Raw genomic sequence first — 16,835 nt, 5'->3', positions numbered from 1 at the left:
TGAATTTTTAAGTGCTATATTTCACCAAAGACAGCCTTTTCCACTGTATCCTCAGATAGTAGCAATACATTCACTCGTTCATTTGTTATCTGACAAGTACCTGTGTGAGAATTACTACCTAACTGCGCTGCATATTCTCGTTAAAAACAAACAAAAATAAATTTTGGTATAGTATTTATAAAAGGTTGTAAGCATAAGTGATATAATTGAACCTACAAGGGGATTAGCATTTTTGGAGAAAGTACTAATAACAATTTAATATAAATACTGCCAGTACATTTTAGATCTAACAAAAGCATTTCTGTTGAAAATAGTAAGTGCTCAAATTATAGCTATTACTAGAAGTTACTATTAACTACTGAAAACAGGTCAACTTTGATTTGTTGCTGGTCTTTAAATATTCTTTTAAATATAATAATAAATACACTGCTATAGAGCATCATGTTGAAGCTCCTGGGATTTAAATAATCTGCTACAAAATTAATGAGCCAGAGGTTTTGGTATAAAAAAATTATAATTACTATAAAAGGTATATGGTAAAGCTGGTTTAGTTAATTTAATCTGGTACACACTATCAAAAGATCTTACTTTGCTTCTGTCACTAGCACCTAAGTGACATGAAGTCATTACTCTCTAGAGCTGCACTGTCCAATACAGTAGCCACCAGCCACGTGCAATTACTTAAATTAAAATTAAATCCAATAGGGCTCTACCCCATGATGTACAGTCCCTTTCCACAACGTTGGAGATGAAGCCGGGCCTTGAGTCCGCGCCTGCATATTCCTACAGCTTCTCGGAGTCCTGTGGACAATGACTGAGGAGACAAACCATGCAGTGAGACATCTAGTAAGCCAGAATTGAAAAGTGAAATAAGATTGTTATGTATGAATCTAATTCTTTTTTGTAAAAAAAAAAAAAAATTAAATCCAGTTCCTCAGTCACATTAGCTACAGGTTAAGTGCTCACTAGCCTCATGTGACCAGGAGCTGGCATATTAGATAGTGCAGATCTATAACAGTTCTACCATTGTAGATGTTCCAGGTTATCTCACTGTAAAATGAGGACATCGAAAGACATCATTTCTAAAGTAGCTTCTAGATCTAAATTCTAATGATTTTGTGGCTTAAGGTACTCTTCTGATTCCCTGAAAACTTCATGAAAATATTATATCTATAAAATCTTAAATTCATAGAATCACAGAATTTTAAAAATGGAAGTTTCTTTAAAAATCACCCTTTCATTTATTTCCTAATTTTTAACATGGAAAAAGCTGAAGTAGAGGACATAAAAGATTTGCCCAAGTTTTTAAGACTAGTGAACAGATGAGCAGAGCCAGAATCTACAATTCCTGATCTACTACTACTAATCCAGTGTTATTTCCATGGTGCAGCAGAGAAAAGGAAACAGTTACATTAAAAACAAAGGCCACTTAAATAAATAAGTAAAAAAAAAAAAACAAACAAGAAAACAAAAAGCAAAGGCCACTGAGTGTGTGCATGTATTTCTTAGGGGTGTGTGCGTATATACCTATTTCACAGAGCTCGCCCTACTGACAGCCTAGTGGCAATGGTACTCCTGTAGCCATGAGCACAGCTAGCACCCAGATCTTGGATTATAAAGTATTACTTTTCACTCTGAGGAACCAGGGCTCCTGAAGAAATGGCTGATTCCAAGGCTGAGTCAAGGAAAGTACAAGATGAGTCTGTAACGCCTTGTGCCAGAAAGTAAGGATGTGCTCAAAAAATAATGGAGATGCATAAAGGACACAGGGGCCAGCCTCAAACAGATCCCACTGTCCAAATCTGGGACAGTTAGAGCATCAAAATAAATACAGAAAAGCATTATAATCTACAGAGTAAAATAAATATCCCTGAGTCCACACTAATATAAACAAGAGAAAGGAAAAGTTCTTCCTTACAGTAGAAAGCTAACTAATAAACGTAGGGGGAATGATGAATTAGAAAATCACTCTTTGGCAACCAACATAAGACTGATTGATTCAGGCAAGAATCATTGATGCTAAAACTAATAGGTGAATATATGAGGAAGAACAGAATATTTACATAGCCTCAAAGTATCTCCCCACAAGACACTTATTAATTACAAAACAAGATGAGTAACTTGATAGTGGAGAAACCTGGCAGACAGCACCTTAACAGAGTGATGGAGGATAATATCACCAGGAATGGGACCAAACAACATGTGACTCCTGATATGATACACTGAAGACAAAATATCACTCCTGTGGCATTCTTGCTGGAAGTATATAACTTAAATCCAATCATGAGGAAACATCAGGCAAACCCAATTTAAGAACATCCTGCAAAAATAACTGGCCTAAATGCTTAAAAAATGTCAGTATCATGAACTACAAAGAAAGGCTCAGAGAAGTGTTAAAGAGAAAAGAGACATGGTAACTAACTAAACACAATGCCCAATCTTGAATTTTCTTTTGCTATAAAGGACATCACTGGAATAAATGGTGAAATCCGAATAAGGTCTGTAGTTTAGATAACATTGTCACTGATAGTGTTAATTTTGATAAATGTAATATGGTTATATGAAAGATAGTGCTTGTTTTTAAGAAGGGGAGAGAAAGAATTAAAAATAAATCTTCCAAAATGTTAACATTTGGGGAATCGGGGTTAAGGGCACATGGAAATTCTTAGTTGCAACTATTTTTGCAACTTTTCAGCTTTTCTATAGATCTGATGCTATGTGAGAAAAAAAAATTTTTTTTAAACCATGGCCACTGAATCCCTATTTGTTATTGATATTTAAAAAAAATTAATCTAACTTTTGACTCCTTTACTCATAGGACCATTAATTAAAATTGGGAAAAACTGAATGTAAAACACACAAACATAAAAGTTTTCTAAAAATATGCTATAACATTTTCTCCAAATTAAAGTGTAAGATGTAAAGGAAAAGCAAGCATCTTACCTATTTTCTTCTCCATTCAAATTACAACTGTCTTGCTAAAAAATGCAGAGGAAATACAAAAATCTATTCCTTTACATAGTGGCCCACCTTCAGGTATTTTTAAACTTTTTTTTTTCAGAAGAAAAAAAATCAATTTGATTTGACCAGATGGAAAAAAAACTTTCATATGCTTAATGTTAAACTGGCCAAAAATAAATACGAAAATTGAGCAAAGAGCAATTTAAGGGTGAAACTAGCTGGCTCTGTGTGGCAGAAGGAAATGGAATCTGGCATCCGGAGCATCAGGAGATGAGCTGGGGGAACTTCAGGGAGCAATTTCCCCACACCATGCGTCAGTTGACTTGTATTCTTAGCTCAAGCTAAGCCTTGAAAGATCCAGCTCTACTAAGTCAGCGTTCCCCTCCCAGGACCAAGACAGACTTCAAGTTCAGCAGCTCAAACCAAATTAAAAGCTGTTGTTAAACACAAGCCAAACAGAAATGTTTTTCATACTTTTTTTCCCTAAAGTAAGATAAAAGCTAACTAAATAGTCTCTTAAGAAGTAAAATATCGTGATTTTGAATTAGGGAGTAAAAGCTACTTTAGTTGGATCCTAGCATAATTTACCATGTTAAGATTACCAGAGCCTTTTGTAATTGCAGGAAAGAATATCACTTTTCTCTCCCCATTTCCTTCTCTTCCCCAAAATGGTCATTTGGTATATATGGACTTATTTCTTTGCCAGCTAAATTATCAAATCTTAGACTGAATTCCTCTGCTTTCTTTACCAATAACTTGCACATGGAAGCATTTGGGTTGAGGAGGCATTTTCTTAGTCTATTAGGTTATGTTTTACGTACATGTATGCTTGAAGAGAGATATTTATATACTTATAAATACTGGGAAATAAAGAAGTTTAACTATGTTAAACGATTCGTTAATTGTTAATCATAATGATGATATTCTTAATCACTTATACAAAAGCTTACACTGTGGCTAAAGAGTGTGTCCTGAGTGATGCTTCTCAAAGTGGGGTTCTGATGGTAAATGCATTTGGAAAATGGAATGAATTGTGTCTCTTATTTTGCAGAATTACAACACATATCATTATATCAGATGTTTTGAGGAATCCCTTAGTAAGGAAGCAATTTAATAAGGGTCTCCCAAATTTACCAGACCAAAGACTTTTTTTGTGCGATATTTGTTAATCTGGGGTAGGTCTGGGTTATACTCTACAAATGTCATTACAGTGTTTAAAATATATATTAAAGGATTCTCTTCAAAAGACACACAAATAATATTGTTTCAACATGATATTTCTCTTAAAATGAAAACCCTGTAGCAGTAAATTCTCTTTGTAGGTCAAACGTACTGGGACAAGCATATTGATCGGGAATTTAGGGGAAATCAAATTTAGAGGTCACCTGATTGTCTTAATAGAACATAACTAAACTTGATGACTTACTGATCAATCCTACTGAAGTTTCTTATTATTATTCTTTACAATACGAATCCGTGATGCATTTTTACAGAGGGCAAGAATAGACGTTAAACTCCATTAGCAGGCTCCACAAGTCTGTTGTGGATGAACATTTTCTCCTCTTCCTAGAACCTTGTAAAACATCAAGTACATCTAATGGACCAATTAAAGTGATAAACCATCACAGCATGCTCACTGCCATATCCAAACAAGCCGTTCTAAGAACAAGTACAGCTGACTGCAAATGAAAATTCTCTCTAAATCCTGGATGTAGGAAAAACTGGGGCAGCTATCAGCTCAGTTCTCTAAAAGTCAATGAGAAAATCACCAAAAGTATGCAGAATTCCAGACGATATCTATCTGGGGCGGGTGGGGGGGGGCATGGAATCTGTAGGGAGAAGGAAGGAAAGGGAAAAAATTAGATCTGAATCCTTCATAAAGTACTTTATTATGAAGCAGGCAAAATCATGACCAACACCACAGCAGAAGTCCTCTCCTTGGAAGAACAAGAACAGGACAGAGGCCACCATACTAAGAGGCAGCAGCTGCCCCGGAAACAGAAGCGCTGCTGGTATGATAGCTGAGGTCTCCTTCACAGGCCTTTACGTCTCCAAATAATATGAATGTACCTACTTTGTTTTCAAATTAAATCCTCTGTAATAATTTCACTAATAGCAACCATATGGGAAGCATCTGTAGCTCTCCTCAATTCTAATTTTCATAGGCAGAAGAAACACCGACAAAAATAGTCCCACAGTCTGTCACGGAGCCACTGCAGGCTGACCTAGTTAGATGCAGCAGGCTGAGTGCCTCTGAGCTGGCTTAATCCTGCCCCAGCTTTGAGGCTGCCCCAGAGCTCAGGCCTTAGAGTTCACCAGGTCTTCACCGTTCATGAGTTTAGAGTTGAGAGGTCATACTTTTGTCTCTGAAACCGTTTTAGTGTGGATCTGACTGAATCACCAACAGCCATGCCCAAATCAACTCTTTGAAATAGGGAGATTTCTGAAATCACCGTTTGCAAAGACCGTAACAAAGACTGAAACAAAAATCCATAACAATATTAAATTGCAAATGCTAAGATGGGAAAATATCTGTAACATATGTGGCCAGAAAAAAGGTGGGTATCCTTTATTTATTAAAAAGAAAAAAAAACACTCCATTAGAAAATGTCACAAGAAATAAACATATAATTCACAAAAGGAAAATGCTAACAAGCATATAAGAATTGTTTAACATCAGTTATTAAATAAATGCAAATTAAAATAACATATCATTTCTTTGCTTATAAAATTGACAGAAATTTCAAATAAGAGGATATCTATTATAACCGTTTCAGAAGACTGTTTCAAAAATGTTTCTGACACTAAATGGAAAGAAAACAGTTTGTAAAACCACATACACAACGATATGACAAGTCTGTAAACACACACAAACACTAGAGTTTCTAAAGACTACACACACACACACACACACACACACACACACACACCCAAAATGTTAACATAGCTATATGTAGATGGTAGGATTCCAGATGATTTAAAAATGAGTTTAATCCTTTTCTGCGTTTTCTAAGTGTCTCACAATATTTATTACTTTTACTATCAGAAAAATGTATGTTACATTTAAAATATTTAGGCAGTAACTAGTAGGAGATGCCTGGAGACCGTTTCTGCTCATGATTTTCTGTGCTCCAGTCATCAGTGATGGCAGAAAAGATGTTTGAATTTGGACCGCTACTATGGGTGGTCACTTCAGATGCTAACGTGGAGAGCTGGAAGTCTTAAGATGCGTATTTACTCTGGGAAAAAGGCCTCCCCCAAAAACCAATCAAAAGAGACAAGGCCTGTGGGAAGAGGGCAACTTACACTTATTTACTTTCACATTATGTTCATATTTAAATAATGATAGCATTTCAAAAAAGGCAAATTTCTGTAACTGACTTCATTTTCAACATCCCCTTTTAAAGTTTTAAGTAGCTTCTAGATAATATTCCTGTACAAGCTTTTCTACGTTGGAGAAAAACCATATGCTGAGTAATAATTTCTCTCACGTTTTTATTCACTTTTTAAAATTCAAAAGGTGGTCTTTTTAGAAAGATTCATCTTTGGTATCATCAAATGTAGCGAAAGCAAACAATATAATTTTACATTTATTTTACCTATAGGATATATCCCCCCCAAAATGATTATCATTAACATAAAATCCTAGTTTGTTCTTAATATAGAATATAATAGTGTCCAGTCAAGCAACAAGTATTTATTGGTTCTTGCTATGTGTCATGTTAGGCACTTAAGTTCGTACATGCTTTGACAAAAATAATATATTGCATGTGGAAACACATGCAATATAAATTAGGGATTTTAAAATTTTAGACGTGACCTATGTCAGTCCCCACACAGCCCATGCTTACATTCACCACCTCTCTATTTTTACAACTTTTTTTCAGATTTCTGATTTTAATAGGAACAGACTCTAATAGGTGCTAATCTCCCTGAACAACATCAAAAGTGATTCCAAATTAAGGCCATTCCTCTCCCTTCCAAGGGTAAACTGCTTGTATTTTTTTCATGAAATTTCAGAATTCATCCCCCAACCCATGGCAGGGTGGATGTGGAAATCAAAGCATGTCATACTGACAGGTAAAGAATTGCATAAATTCATTTATATCCTGAAAAGCAACTCACAAATCTTCAAATAGAAAAAGGCATGTTTCTTTAAGCTGGTATTAACCAGAAAATACCTGATTAACACCTGCCCTTTTATCCCTAACGTTAATGATTCTGTCCTTTTCTCCTCCATTTTTGCCTAAGTCTGTATCTTCATTTTACCCCTGCATGCTCTTCATTTCATTTGGCAACAGTATACTCTGGAGAATTTCTGGGTCATTCCAATGCTCTGTAACATCAGCGTTCTTCTACTGGGGACCTCGATGACCCTGAAGACAGATCCCCATGGTATTCTCCTGTCTTCCACCATGAATGGATATAAATGCTTTTGTGTGACCAACTTAAAAATTGCCAGCACACTGGGAATGCCAAGGCAGACTAGGAGTGGTGACGGCATCCCAGCGGAACTTTTTGAGCACCTGTGGTGTTTAAGATTATGAGGGAAAGAATAAGCAATGGGTAGTGGTGGGCATAGGGAAGGGAGAATCATCTGGCAAGGCAAGAAAAATTAAAGACACTGAAATAGAAAACCATATAGAATTTAAAGGACTGTAAAGAAAGCTATGGATATCAAGAGAAAAGCTGATCTGTGTAAAGCAAGTTGTGATATTTAGTCAAACCTGAAATCTCAGGAGTTTCACATTTATTTGAGAATAACATGTGACTTAAAATGAAATACATGCTACCCTCAACTAAAATGGTGCATCCTTAACCAAAAGCCAGGTAAAGTGTAGTTCCCCCTGCGAACGCAATTTTCTAATCTGATGATTTTAAATCTATTTTCCATATTACAGTTGTGAAAACCTAGTCAGAGTTGCCAAGGCAACAACATCGCCCTTTATGAGAACAGCAAGCTCATAACACAAAACTTGTAGAAGCATCCATTATGGCACAGAGATTCACAAGACTCTTCTGAACTGGAGACAGCCAACAATGACATACGATTCCACTTCCATATATAATCGTTCTCATAAGCTGGCACAAGACAGACTTTGGCTAGTAAAAAGTAAAAAATCCTTCTCTATCTAAATGCAAAGTTACAAACAGCAAAGTACTCTAGCCATTAAGCCTTCAACAATCACATGCTGTAATTATTAATACTATAGTTATTCAGTTCTGCTTTCAAAATAGAAATGGCACAAGGAACCCGAAGAGCCAAGAATAGAACATAACTATGAACATTCAAGAACATCCCACTTAAATGCCATCAGGAAGATTTTCTTCAGCAGCTAGATAAAATTCTAATAATGTAATTTAGCTGTGTAAAATAAAAGATCCAAGGAAAAGCTACTTGATTATTCTTATAACTTTTGTTTTAATGATTCAAATATGCTAAATGATGTCATTAAGATATGGCAGGACCTCAATTAATTAAACTTTACCTTTGTATACTGCAAAAGGCAAACATGGCTAGTTCTAAGAAAAATGGGAAGTCTGTTACAGTGTTCACGCATTCTTCTCACACCTCATCATCCTGTTTTCAGATATCCAGTACCCTCCTTTCTCATTAACTCCCCACCCACATCCAAACCACCAAAGTATCAAATGAGGTGTTTTTGTTTTTTTTTTCCTACCCACGCTTAATTATTGACTTGATTACAATCCAATGTTACCAAGCATGGCATGGATTGTTTCTTTCAGATATTTGTATTTTACTTTTCTAACAGCTAAGCAAAAACTGCATCCCTCAGATACATGATTTGAGGCATCAACAAACAGCATAATCTTTCAGGGTATGAGTCTGAATGTATCCTTTTGAGATAAGTGGGAAGCAGAAACTATGTGCCTCCCTCCCTCCCCAGATACCTACCTGTGCTGCTTGGAAGGTGAGCTGACCTTGGTACTTTGGCATATTCCTATCATCAGTGCTTTTAAAGACCTGGAGTCCCATCCTCTCCCACTGTGTCTGCCTGACAGGCCTCTGCCCGCAGACCCTCATTTTCTGCCTCTGTTGGGGAAGGTCATCAAGAAGACGGGATTGCCGGTTTGACCCGTGAGCTGGATTCAGGCGTTTGGAGGCTGCTCACCCCCTCCCCTATCTTTGGAATGTACGTTCTGCTTGCCTTCCCCGAGTTAGAAGCTACCCAAGGACACAGCTTTGAGACAGTAATTGTGGTGTTGAGACTCTCTGGACCGTGCACGTGACTGAACCCAGTTAAAGCCTCTCCATAAACTTTTAAGATTCTGGCGGGAGGTCGTGGAGACCCACACATCGTGTGGCAGCCTAAGACGAGCCTCATAAGTAAGTTCCCTTGTTTATTAAACCTGCCAACTACCAATGTGTAGCGTTCTGCCTTTTTCTTGGGTCTTTCCTTGCCCTCTGTGTAAGGGGGCCAGCTTCAGATTTCACCTGGAAAGCTCCTGAGGAGTCTGTGACCCACCCACCCCTTGGGAGCATTTGCCTTCCCCCTATCCCCTGGCATCCCTCCTCCCTTCTCCCCAAACCACTCCTCTTTCTGATGCACACTTTATGCTTCAGAGACCTCAAGCATTACTGTAGTTAGGACTTTGTGATGTTTTTGAACCTTAATTCTTTTCTTTAGTCCTAGAAACTACGCTCCTGTGAAATTTTTGCCATTAATAACACTGTTTCTGAAAGTGAAAGGTATTAACTGTATAAATTCTCCTAGACTATACAGTGTGTCTTTAACAGGTAGTATTTTTTAATAAAAAGGCTTAAAATTACAGTGTAAGTGTCTGAAATTTAAACAGCTTTCCTTCACTATACTTTGTGTTAAGCTGAACAATGTGAAATTGTCATTTTAGGTAAAGAATGGTCAAAAATGGCAATTACATATAGTTCAACTTAATACCTGAGCCAATTTATTATGCCAATGAGTTCAAGTGCCAAGATGAACAGTTTGCGCAAGACAGATGACAACCAGCAAGCCTCTTATTCCCGGGACAAGGCTGTGTACAACGAGTGACCTAGATTTCACACCCTGTGGTGCCTGCACCCAGTCTATTAAACGGTATCACTCAGTTTATCATGACAACAACTTCAGACTGTGGGCGGCCATTCCTCACACAACAACACAGATGAAGAAAAACAACCTGATGAGCACACTGTATTCCTTGCACAAGGTCAGCATCATCAACAAGCAAGGAACAAAGCCGAAGGATAAAATTAGAGATTTAATATCTCTCTCCTCTCTTTTCATATTTTTCTTTTAAAAGTCATTTTTATAATATGAGTCTAGCATCCATTTAGTGGGTTATATTGAATGGAAACCTGAGATTTAAGTACTGAAATGAACCAAAAAGCAAATTCATCAAAATGATGCTCCTGTAATTTCCCCCCACGTGATTGGCTGGCTCTGTTTGGCTTCACATTCTGATCTCAAAGAATGGCTTTAATGGGAAAACAGCAGAATAATCGTGCGGTAAATGCATTCCTTCTACACAAGAAATAACTACTTGAGAGGTTCTACATTACCAGTCATCCATATTCAACATTCAACTAAATTGCTAGGGAAACGGGGGTGGGGGGGGGGGGAGGGGAGGAGGAGGGAGAAGAGATCTTCTCTGTCTAGTTCCCCTACCCGCACTTATATTCCAATAGGAGATGGTGAGGACATATAAACAAATAGCTATAATGCAAGACACTGTCGAATTTACACACTACAGACAGTAAAGATAACACACATGCAATCATTTCCTTTAGGTTTTGGATCCAGTAATAGGAAACACAGTACCTCTAAGTCAGGAATTGCACCGAGTACCTTTACACAGATGACTAAGCATTCGTGAAGTTTATTATTCATCTTCCTTTAAATTCCTGGAACCAGGTACTGCCCCACCTAATCTTTTGATGAATGAAAAAAAAAAAAGGGAAATTATCTTTCAACTAACCGTGGTTTGATGCAAATTAGTACAAAAGATTCAAAGATACATATAACCCTCACTCTACTAGTTCTCCTTCTCTGAGAGTTTGGGAAAAGGCATTTATAGTTCTCTGCTGTCTGAGTTTTTTCATTTGAAAAATGGAAGATTTGTTCCGATCACTCAGTTATATCAGTAGGGATGAAAACATATGAGATAAATAATGGATTTAACTCATTTCAAAATTACACCGTTAAGGGCATTATCTCCATACAAGAAGCATGTAATAAAACAAAGGTAGTGAAAATAAAATTACTCATCTTAATCTTGCTAGATGAACCTAAGACATTTTCCTGAAAACCAAAAAGACAAAGAGGAAATGTCAAATGATATTTTCATTCAAAGTATTCTCAGAGAGGATCAAGGGCAGTGGCTTACACCAAAGCCAGTTAGGGCACTATCAAGTAAATTACTTAATGTCTGTCTGCTTGGAAGGAAGAATTGCCACTGGACAGAAAGTAGTGTCCATTTACAGAATTTTGTCATGTAAAGTTCACGGATCTTATGTTCTAGGACCAAAAATTCTGTTAAAGATTGAAAAAGGTCTTTTGAATGAGTTCATACAAAGCTTAACACTATTATACTTCATTGTGTTAAGAAGCACCCTGAACATGACCTTTATCTTCAACTTTTAAAAATAAACATTTGAATAAACAAGGCTAAGGGACTTTCTGCTGGTAAAACTTCACCCTTAAAAGTCACAATTCTACAATAACTATCTTAATAAAGTTTTGCAAAGTTATTTCTATGAAACATGTTCAAAATCCATACTGGGAGTATCCTCTTTCTCATTGGATTCAGTTATTTTCCAAAACTCTGAAACACGTGACATGAGGGCTTTGCTGCAGAAGGGTGCTAATCCCGTCTTCCCCATCGGTGGCTGTACCTCCCTGTGAGTCTAAGAAGGGCACTGGACTCAGTCTAGCATCCCGCAGCATTCTATAGCGAGCTCTACTACTGTGATGCTATTATTTGCGTTTCAGACTCCATATTTATAAAAGGGGGATGGTACAGCTTACCTACCTCTCAGGTTATAACTAGTAAAATTTTTAGAGTTCTTAATACCTTACCATTTTTTATTTGTAAGGTATAAAACCACTTTAAGAGGCTGCATTCCACGACATTGAAGAGAACTGGAGATAGGGTATCTTAGCATAATAGGCAATCAACATCTGTTGGTCTGAATTGGGAGAACCAAGCATGCTGAGGTGGATGCCTTCAGTCTCGCAGCCAACCTCAAAATAGACTGTTGCTTAGGAAACAGAAAAGGGAAACATGAGGATTTGCCGTAAGAAAGGCTGCATTCATAGCGCTTGATATACAATAGCAAAATTAGAATCCTGACAGATTTAGTAACAGATTTGGTGGCAGTTGTAATATTGAGCCTTTATTTGATTGTGAAAACTGAGTTGATATACTCAGTGATTTTAGGAGACACGTTATTTCAGCAGACATGTTTTACTTATATTGTCCTTGGGGTAAAATACATGGTTTTCTGAAGGAGAAATCTCTGACTAAATAGAAATATTTGCACAGAAAAACCCATTGTTGAAAGATCCTATAGTTGCACAATAAACTACTGTACTTAATGCCCCGACCTATAAACTTAAAAATGGTTAAGATGGCAAATTTTATGTTATGTGTATTTTACCACAATTAAAAAAAAATCCTTAGTCACTATCCTCTCTCTAGTAAGTCTCATGAACACCAAGGCTACAACTAATGCACAGAGTCCCTTCATTGTTGAGTCATGTTTACATTTGATAAAAGTTCTATTGGCACGAGAAAAACTAGAAAAAAAGTAGTCAAAGAGATAAGATGTTTCTATCTTTAAAGAGTAGGCCTACAAAACAAAACTTGAGGCTGTTGACAACTTCACATTGTCAGATCAGTGGACAGAATATTTCCTTGAGAGTCTCTGGATTCAGTAATATGGAACAAGCATTTCCAGATCAGGACCATCCTAGTGTCCATGGAGACCACGATGCAAGGTCACCTCACACACACAAACACACATGGCCACCTCATGTACACACACACACGAGCAGAGAAATGAGAAAAGCATAACAGCTCATTTTATAAAGCTGAGATCATCACTGAAGCTTCATATACAGCAGCACCAACCTGATCAAAGCATAAAGCCATTTGGCCTAGCAAAAGCTCTACTTGGCCCTAGAAATTACATTGACTCTTTATATTTATCACTGTTGCTTATCTTCTACACATAGCCAGCTTTTTCTACCCTCCCTAGATCTCTAAGACCCTAAAAGCTTGAGCATTGTAGAAAATTAAATTCAAGAATCCCCCAAGGATTGGAGAAAGACATTATTTAGGCCCATTACCTGACTTATTCCAGAAAAGTGGTTTCTAAAGTGTTTGTGCCACAGCTTTCTCTAAGAGAAGTCCATGAACTCCAAATTTCCTTAGAAAAATGCACACCCAAACAATCGTGTGTGGACTATTCCAATTTCGCCATAGCCCACCTAAGCTCATTTTTGAGCTCCTGTCCTCCAGATCCTGAGTTTAAATATATAAGCTTATCTTCATGAGCAGTGAGAAGTGTATGTGAGATTTTATATATGTATATGCATAAATACACACACACACACACACACACACACATCCATATATATACCCTTACATACACACAAAAAATGTATTCCTGATTGGTACATCAACCTTTCTTAGAAATGTTCTTTCTACTGGGATTTGTATAGGTCTACATGTCCAAAGTGTGAAAAAGGACAGGCATTTGGTTATAATCTACAGATATCTACACACACCTAAATGAAAATCTATTTGCTAGAAAATGACAGTTTCAAGTTTACCTCAAGATTGTCTTTAAGAATCACACATCTTGAGTTTTTCCCTTGGATTTTATTTATGAGGATCAAAAAGTCTTGTTATACTTAACAATAAGCTATAACAGTTTAAATGTTTCTTATGCTACAAACTGTAAAGGGCATAACTTACATCCCCAAACCATGCACTATTGACAGATATACTTCTTTTGTCGCATGAACACTCTCTCCCTACCCCAGAGGTGAGGCCAAGAGGAAATTAACGGCTCACGAAAAGTTGGCTTTTTTCCCTTCAAAGGAAGAACTATGCTGATGATGGGTTTCATGACTCAGGCTTTGGCAGGGTGGGGCACTATTTAAGCTCCCTCATAGTAGCAGCTCCTAATTACTTGCGGTGGAAGAGAACAGAAGCTGAGTTGTCACAAAAGGAGAGACAATAAGCGTCCTCTAACGTGTCCTTCATTCCACTGTCACGCAACAAATAAATGGGTAGAACAAACGTCACAAAACTACATTAATTCAATAAACAGTGAGAAGAAGCTTTACTATTTGTCAATGTCATGTTTCTCTGAGTCTCTTAATGTTTGCCTGGGAATACAATTCCTCCAGACCTCAGCAATTTTCACGTACACGAGTAATCTCCAACATATGAAGAGGGCATTTGACTGGAATTCAGAAAATAGTTCCCCCACAGAAGCAATATTATATATGTTAACTCAGCTCCTAGGCTGATCTGCTAAAGCCCACAATCTAACCTACAATCTAAAGCTGAGAAGCACCTTCAGTGCTGCCACAGAGCAGTATTTCCATGGGCTGGGGTTTCAACCTGGAACACAGCTCTCCCCTGCTGTAAGAAGACAGAACTTTCCTTACTTCCACACAACAGCTGAGGCCGTCAGAACCTATGTAAGGAGGGAGGGCCTGGTTCCTTGAAGGAAGGGATTGTGAAACCACCAGGGCTAAACTTTTTGGCCAAGTAGCCTCTGGAAAGCTATCTCAGGGCTAGCCCCTTTCTGGTCTTGTAACCAACGCCCAAACATCAACCTTATCTTTAAAATATAACAATAATAGCTACTAGTTACTGAGCCCTTAAAATTTCTATGAACAATCCCCAATCTTTATGCAAATTTAGTAGGTGCTCTTAATCTCATGTTTTACTTAAGAGCACTGGGTTTCAGAGGTTATAGGGCACTGTCAGATGTCACAAAGTGAAGCAATGAGCCAAAATTCAAATCTAGATCTAGCTGTTTCTCACATAGTTCCAAACCCCAAGTGCTTCCCACCATATGAGTAAGTGTTGGAGAGGATTAAATGAAAAATTAGAGCATGCAGCCCAGATTCTGGCACATGGAAGGTGCTCACTAAACGTTTCCCTTTTTTCTCTGTCTCTTGGTTGGCATGATTCATTCTCCGTTAGAACCAATGGTTTCTTCTCTTCCTGACCTCTTCCCTAACCTCATGCTCTATACTAAGTACTTGTCAGGGCAACTCAGTATTATAGGTTATAAATTTTTTTTCTCCCGTATCTTTTCAACCTTTCCTTTGTTTCACTGAGACCTCATAGGGTGATGGACTTCATTCTCTTCTTAGGTCACGTGTCCTTTTGAGAACCTCATAAAAGCTATAGATTTTCTCTCAGAAAAAAATGCAGGTAAGGACATATTCACACACTTTGTATATAATTTCACGGATCCATGAATCTTGAGGACCCTAGCAGTTTTAGGGAGTCCTTCTTAAGACACTACACCACCAAGAAAGAATTCTATATTCAGATTCTTATACTCTAAAAGGGAAACATCCAAGAGCTGCAGAGTTCATCATCAGCATGGCAATGGGATGGGGGAGAATAAATAGGGCCTTTATGTGAGGTAATGCATGCAACTGAGGACACTGGGAATGCTGGGATCTGTAGGGACAGGGAGATGGGAAGGAGAAACAGTTACAGCATTTATGCACTTTTCTTTCCCACTGACTTTGGTCAAGATAGTACATACAGTGGTTCTAGAATGAAGTGAAATCTGGAGGGCTCTGTGTCTCTCAGGGTGCTCATGTGTATCTGTATCTATGTGAGCATGCTTATCTGTCCAGAGGAAATGGATGGAGAATGTTTGGAGGTCGGAAGGAGAAGGTAGAGCCCCAGACATGACTTAAGAGGAAACGGATTAGTGATGGAGGAGATACAAAGTTGGGTGAGCAGAGAGGCCCTACAAATCATCTGGTCACTTGTCTTGGGTAGTTGTACCTATAAGGCAATGTATATATAAACAACTTTATATAATTTGTATATACTCACATATTTTAAATTCTTTATAAAGAATTTAAATTCTTTATAAAGAATTTACAACGTGAACATATACAAACTATATAAATGCCTTTTGAAATCCACAGTTGTTTATATACAACTCTGCATGTGCATACACTGCATCTGCATATATGAATGTGCTAGAATTTGATCTCTACTTTGATCAAAGGACCTCATTTATTATATATGTTAATGAAAATGCATCCAAATAAAGATAAGAAACATTTGAAGTCATCTAGAATATCAAAGATAACATTTTAATCAGTTTAGAAAAGATTTATTTTGCAACTTCTGGCAAATATACATATTAATCTTTTCAGTCATTTATTTGCACAGCCCAGTTGAAGTTGGCTGTAATGATGTAGGCTGGACTTTCTCAATTACATGCTCTGAGGTGCCAAATATAAAATACAAACCTGCCGTTTAGTACATGTTTTAAAACAATGTACACATAAGCGCACTCATAAATATATTCTGAAAAAAAATACACATCTGCATACAAACCTGAATTACTTCCCCACCAGTATTCCATATAAATCACACTCCTAGAAATGCATCTGGGGTCAGTGAACATTAACAGCTGTGGCACTGTTACAACAGCAGCTCCTCATGATCTGTAACTTGTGTCCAGGCTCCTCTGCAATCTGACTTTGCCACTCCTCGCACCAGGAGGTGGGGTCTCTTCCTCCACCCTTTGAATCTGAGCTAGCCTCATGACATGTTTTGATCATGTACGTGGCAGAAGTGACTCTGTGTGACTTCCAAGATTAGAGCAGAAAAGG

At 37.5% G+C, this 16,835-nt stretch overlaps 1 protein-coding gene and 1 non-coding gene across 2 annotated transcripts in view; one reads left to right on the top strand and one right to left on the bottom strand.

The window, feature by feature from the left end:
• MAP7 (microtubule associated protein 7) overlaps positions 1-16,835 on the bottom strand; it is a 161,377-nt gene that overhangs the window by 101,652 nt on the left and 42,890 nt on the right. The window lies entirely within an intron of this gene.
• LOC137769759 (small nucleolar RNA SNORA73 family) lies at positions 649-845 on the top strand. Its single transcript, XR_011075071.1, has one exon. It is a non-coding gene; the product is annotated as a small nucleolar RNA SNORA73 family (small nucleolar RNA).

This window comes from Eschrichtius robustus, chromosome 9, assembly GCF_028021215.1.
Source record: "Eschrichtius robustus isolate mEscRob2 chromosome 9, mEscRob2.pri, whole genome shotgun sequence".
In the NCBI taxonomy this organism is placed as follows: domain Eukaryota; kingdom Metazoa; phylum Chordata; class Mammalia; order Artiodactyla; family Eschrichtiidae; genus Eschrichtius; species Eschrichtius robustus.
This window is presented reverse-complemented; position numbering and strand designations above follow the sequence as displayed.